This window comes from Spodoptera frugiperda, chromosome 1, assembly GCF_023101765.2.
Source record: "Spodoptera frugiperda isolate SF20-4 chromosome 1, AGI-APGP_CSIRO_Sfru_2.0, whole genome shotgun sequence".
NCBI lineage: Eukaryota > Metazoa > Arthropoda > Insecta > Lepidoptera > Noctuidae > Spodoptera > Spodoptera frugiperda.
In genome coordinates, this window is record NC_064212.1 from 13,550,745 (window position 1) to 13,557,383 (window position 6,639).

Below are 6,639 nucleotides of genomic sequence, written 5' to 3' on the forward strand. Positions count from 1 at the left end.
GTTCACACAGCTGTCCTTTTAATCAAGGACTTGATCACACAGCTATCCTTTTAATCACGGAATTGATCACATAGTTATTATTTTTATAATGGACTTGATCACACAGCTGTCCTTTTAATAATGGACTTGATCACACAGCTGTCCTTTTAATCACGGACTTGATCACACAGCTATCCTTTTAATAATGGACTTGATCACACAGCTGTCCTTTTAATCACGGACTTGATCACACAGCTATCCTTTTAATAATGGACTTGATCACACAGCTGTCCTTTTAATTATGGACTTGATCACACAGCTGTCCTTTTAATTACGGAATTGATCACATAGTTATTCTTTTAATAATAGACTTGATCACACAGCTGTCCTTTTAATCACGGACTTGATCACACAGCTATCCTTTTAATCACAGAATTGATCACATAGTTATTCTTTTTATAATAGAATTGATCACATAGTTATTCTTTTTATAATGGACTTGATCACACAGCTATCCTTTTAATAATGGACTTGATCACACAGCTGTCCTTTTAATAATGGACTTGATCACACAGCTGTCCTTTTAATCATGGACTTGATCACACAGCTGTCCTTTTAATAATGGACTTGATCACACAGCTATCCTTTTAATCACGGACTTGGTCACACAGCTATCCTTTTAATAATGGACTTGATCACACAGCTGTCCTTTTAATCATGGACTTGATCACATAGCTGTCCTTTTAATCCAGCAGATATTATTTTAGCTTAGGACTAGCACCCAGTTATTTTTTCCAATGTTGACTGAATTAGATCAAAAGACTACCTACTCATTCACACAGAACAATTTCTTTACGAAGAAAGACTGAATAACGTGATTTAAATTTTAATGGATGGACTTTTAGCTGAAATAATTCTGATAACACAGCAGAGTTTGGGGCTGCCTATAACATTTAAAACATGTTTAAATTGGTTTTCTTCAGGGAACTGTTTGAAATACCTACTAGTAAAAACTTAACCTCTGTCAGTGATAACTCTAACCGGATAGCCAAACTGTATGATAATTTAAGAAGAAGTCTAATTGTTTCTACTGAGCTACAATTTTTAGCAGGTCGGGCAACCACGAATTTATTAAAAGCGTCTCCGTTTAATGAAAGGACCCACGTGGTCGGCATGGATCGTGTGCATGGGTATTATAGATTTCTCAAATGCATGGAGTTCATCGTGTAACCTCCCATAATTTCTCTTATTAAAAGCACATTGTAGATATGAATTAAAGTATTTTCAAAAATAAACTTAGCCATGCCTTCGAACCAGAAATGCCCTTTAATAGATTGTTCACATTTCTCAAGTCCTGGATGACCTATCTGATCATATAGTTACTGTAATAGCCCATATTTGCCAAGCTTAGGAATAACGAACCGTTCTCCAGCAACAGTTTTCCTAAATAATATCTCATCTTTAACGATATAATTTGCAGTCAAGTTACAATCACTATTATCGCGATGCCTAGTAATTCCATTTTAGATATTATCAAGAAAAATTGAAGGGTAACTAACCAATTTGAATTATTAATCATTAGCACTGTAGGTAGGTATTTGGTATGGGATTTCTATTTAATGCGTCTGTATGTCTCATGCGATTACCTGGCCTGTACTCAATCTCTAAGTTGTAATCTTGGATCGGGAGCCACTGTCGAGCAATACGAGGGATTAAATCCTTTTTAATAATGGTAGTTGAATACTGAACAGTCCGTAATGACCTTGACTAGTATACCAATTAAATAGACACGGAAACGTTTAAGGGACTCTACGACGGCTAGTGTTTCAAGTTCAAAACTATGATAGTTAGATTCCTCTTTACTTGTCACTCTACTGAAATACGCTATTGGTTTCAAACTGTCATCTGGCTGATATTGCATTAGTATACAGCCCAAGCTTATTATACTGGCGTCTGTATGTAATTCAGTATTAGCTTCTGGCTAAAACCGGTCTTTCAATAAAATTAAACGTTGCTTAAGAGTTTGAAAAGCCTTTTCATGATCAACATCCCAATGCCAATTAACATCTTTCTTAGTCAGTTCTGTAAGGGGACGTGCAACCTAAGCATTTTTTTATTTCCTAAAGTACCGGGTTGACCCTATAAACTGCCTAATTTCGTGCACATTCCGTGGTGGACTATATCTTGCGACACATTTGACTTTAGCTTCGCCTGGTTGAATAGTTCCAGCCGAAATTGCGTGACCTAAATATGTAAGCAGTACTTTTAAGGAAAGAACATTTGCTCAGGTTCAATTTTAAATTAACCTTTGTTAGTAGTTGCAGTATTTTTCCAGAAACTTTAATCCCTCCTGTACAGATACAGTTGGCACCAAAACGTCATCAAGATATAGGGCAATATTTTGATCTACTCTACCAAGTGTCATTTGAATTAAACGGGAAAATATAACCGAGGCATTAGCCAATCCAAACGGCATCTTAAGAAATTCATATTGACTCGACAGAGTTACGAATGCGATTGCATTATGTGTTGAATCCTTATGCATCCCTACTTGGCAGTTGCTTTGGGCTAAATCTAGTGTCGTAAAGTAATATTTTCCTGACAGCTTATTTACTTTATCTACTATATGAGGTAATGGATAACGGTCTTAATAGTGTTGGAATTAAGAGCCCTATAGTCTACACAAAGCCTATGATCACCTCCCTTTTTTTCACTAACACTAACACACTACGGGACTAGAGTAATGTAACATTGGCTCCCTTATTATACCTGCATCTAATATTTTTTTTTTAAATTATTTACTATTTCGTTCTCCTTGTGAAATCTATAGCGTGTAACAAAATACCCATATACACCAAGAAGCACTGAAGAATACTGGTTGAATAATTATAATCTCTACACAAAGTTTCAGCTTAAAATACATTTAAAAAAAATTGATACCAAATACTTGGTGTCGCATGGTTCTTGATTTAAAATCATCATACTAACGTATCACAACATCACAGGGGTCACTCGCTAATTACGAAACATTTATTCTGTAAATCTGATCGCCTAGTACCTGTATCTACCTAATTCTGATATTCGGTTTTTGGAATTTTATGTATTGGAAAAATTCATAACTACGTTCCAGGAAAACATAAGTTCAAAAAAAAACCTTCCCATATGTTTTTTTTTTATGTTGTCTAGAAACCGTGCACTTGATATGTATACCCCCCTTTTTGTTACACCGTGTATAAGGCTTACAATGTACTGGCTGGTCATTACTAGTACGAACTACGAATATGCATTTTTATAAGGTCTGTGCATCCTAAATCTATCTATACTAATCTATACTTCTATACTAATATTATAAAGCTGAAGAGTTTGTTTGTTTGATTGTTTGTTTGTTTGTTTGAACGCGCTAATCTCCGGAACTACTGGTTCGAATTGAATAATTCTTTTTGTGTTGGGTAGTGCATTTATCGAGGAAGGCTATAGGCTATAAAACATCACGCTATGACCAATAGAAGCCGAGCAGAGCGGGTGAAACCGTGCGAAAGTAGCTAGTCTCTAATATTTTTAGCAAACGAATTAGAGCAGCTGTAGTCATTGCTTATTCTCAGTGTCACTAATTTGGTCCACGTTTGTGTCTGAGAGATCAATTTGTAATCTAACTGTCTGATACTTGTCTATATTAAGGACCACAGGCTCACTACTCGTCTCTGGCATGGTTACTAATTATTATACACGCCCCACCCACGACAGATTAACATTACCTAAGTTAAGAATTTTCAAATTAGTATTGTGCGATTTGATGACAGCTGCAGGTATGAAATATGTTAGGTATATTAAGTCACTATTTGCACCCATACAGTTCAATAAAAAATGTGAACTCTGCTCGTAATTCTATATCACAATCAACATAATATTACAACAGGGATATTTACGGAGTGCTTTAAATAAATTGGGTATTTTCTATTAAAGTCGGATGATTTCAAATTAATGTCAGTAAATATTTCTTGTAAAGCATTATTTTGCACAAAACGAATAGAAGCAGCAGAAGTTATTAAGCTTATATTGTCACTATTAATCATTGTTTGACCAATTATTAAATCAGCATCAAATGTAAAACAGCTAGTCAATTCTACTGCACTTTTTAGCTCGAAATTGTCTATTGAAACACACAGATAACATGTACATTGTACATAATAAATTCACACAGGCGCCGCCAAAACCTTTCATAACTGTAGTGCTAGATTGAATCTCTAATTGTAAATCTTTTGCTCGCAAAATTTAAAGCATATTATTCAGTTTGTATCAACGTACGCTGCTAATGATCTGGCAATTATTTACGATCACAATTCTCTTATAAATGTCACAAATATGTCATAAGTTATAAGTTAGCATTACCTGGGTAACATTTTGTCGCTAGGTGTGAAGAACTCGGAGCAAACCAGCACGTAGCCGTGATGTGTCCGCTGCGCCGACAGTTCTCGCAGCGCTGTTGTTGTCTGCAATCCTTTGCTTCGTGTCCAGGACGCCCGCAAACGTAGTAAATCTTGGGCTATTGTTGAACAGTCGAAGTTCCATTGGGCACAATGAAGTTCTGCGTGTACTAGTTGAACCCACGGGTATCAGGTTCTCCAGTGACGACATGTAGCCATGGTACAGTTGTTCGGGAGTTTCACAACTATGCCTTTGCATTGGCCCTCATCTCGAATTATACATGAAATTGTATTTTCACCGTAGATGCTACATTTCGTGCGTGTTTCATGGTCTTCCGAAAAAAAAATTCCATTGTTTTCATCTTCCGAACTTTTTGTCTTGTACTTTCTTTGTCCTTTCCCCAATCCACCGATGTAAGGTCCAGACAATTTGAAAAGATCCCACTTCTGAAGTGTTATTTCAAGATGCAAGACGATTAAATGAAATTCATAACTTTCAGGAATTACAATTTATATTTACAGAACAATTATAAAACAATAATAATCCGTCTCATCGACCAATATTCGAATTAATTATTTCCCGCCATTTTTAAATATATCATTTGACGTTCCATTTCAGCTAACAATTATTTTTAAAACAATTTATATAATCTATGAAATGATGAAAGAGGTTTAATATATTTATTCCTATGAATAGTACTCAGTAATTAAATACTATCCTTTTTATATTATAATTCCATCCTACATTATATCTGTCTGGTGTTGCTAGTGGTTGTTAACATAAGATATGCGTTTTTACATTGTAAAAAAAAAAACAAAAAGGCACTTACTGACAAAACGAAATATTATTAAAAGATCTTGACGAGTTTCTTCTTCATTGACATTCGGAATCATTATGAAGTAGATACATAATGCAAATAAAAATGCGAGTGTACAAAAATAAATACAAAATCATTTGAAAATTGTCATGAAAGCTGGCTGACAAAGATCTTAGATGACTAGTCATGATTTTATTATAACTTTCGTGAGACATACTAAATTAATTATTATATTATCGGCTTACTCACGTATTCGGCGATTGTCGTCGTGTGTCGCGGAATGTGCCTCTCGTATGGCTTGAAACTAGTCGAGTTCCTCGTCAAACAGTTACGTGAGTAAGCCGATAACATAATAATTAATTTACACTAGTCATGAGCTGCATCTAAGTCGATAATTATTATTATAAAAAAATAAATGTAGGTATTTCATATTTGTATTAAAATTTTCTTGCTAAATTAATTATGTTTGTCGGTTAAAACACGTAACTGTTTGACGAGGACCTCGACTTGCGCGATACACGACGTGGCGAACGTCGCACAATGCAGCTCGTGAATATGAGCCCCTAGCGTGGCTTGAAACTAGTCGAGTTCCTCGTCAAACAGTTAAGTAAGCCGAAAAACAATAATAATAATGTATTTCATGTTAATTATACGTATAAACGAAAAATAATGGTAAAAAAATATACAAAAAAGATAAACATTCTTGTCATGGTATCGAAATAAATACAATTTTAATGTTAAAGAGTATCACAGCCGTCACAGCTTGGCTTAACATACTGAGGCATGAGAACAAAAGGAATATTCCCTTTTCAACCTTACGACTACATCATAAGGTTCAATTTCCTACTTAAGATAAGAGCTTAGATCTAGAATGATTTAATAAATATATTTCTGAGAGTAACAACATGGTTTATTATTTATTCAGTTAAGTAAAATAAATATTTAGCTCTGTTTAAAGCGATACAGGTAACTGGCAAGAGGTTTCAGTAACAATATAAATTATATTTGAAGATGGAAGGTCATTATATTAAAATTACATGGTTCGGTAATCGTCTTGGTGTATGGAGCGGTTAAGACAGCTATTGGTATTATAAATTCTACAATTTGTATAGAGAATTTCGAAAAAAATATCATAAAGATTGTTGAACAGTATCCTTAGTAAGAATTTGCATTATGTACTTTGAACGAAAACAAAACGAGGGCGCGTTCAGCGCTCTGTAGCTTTAGTACGAATTTTCTTTACGTTGAACTAAAGCACGTTTGGCTCTCTGATTGGTTGGTTCATTCACGCTGGTCAATCAGAGCTTCGAAGACAATATTGATTGGTTGGTTCAATTTCGCCGGCCAATTAAAGCGCCGAATGCGCTCTCATTTCATTTTCGTTCAACGTAAATCAAACTCGTACTAAGGCTACAGAT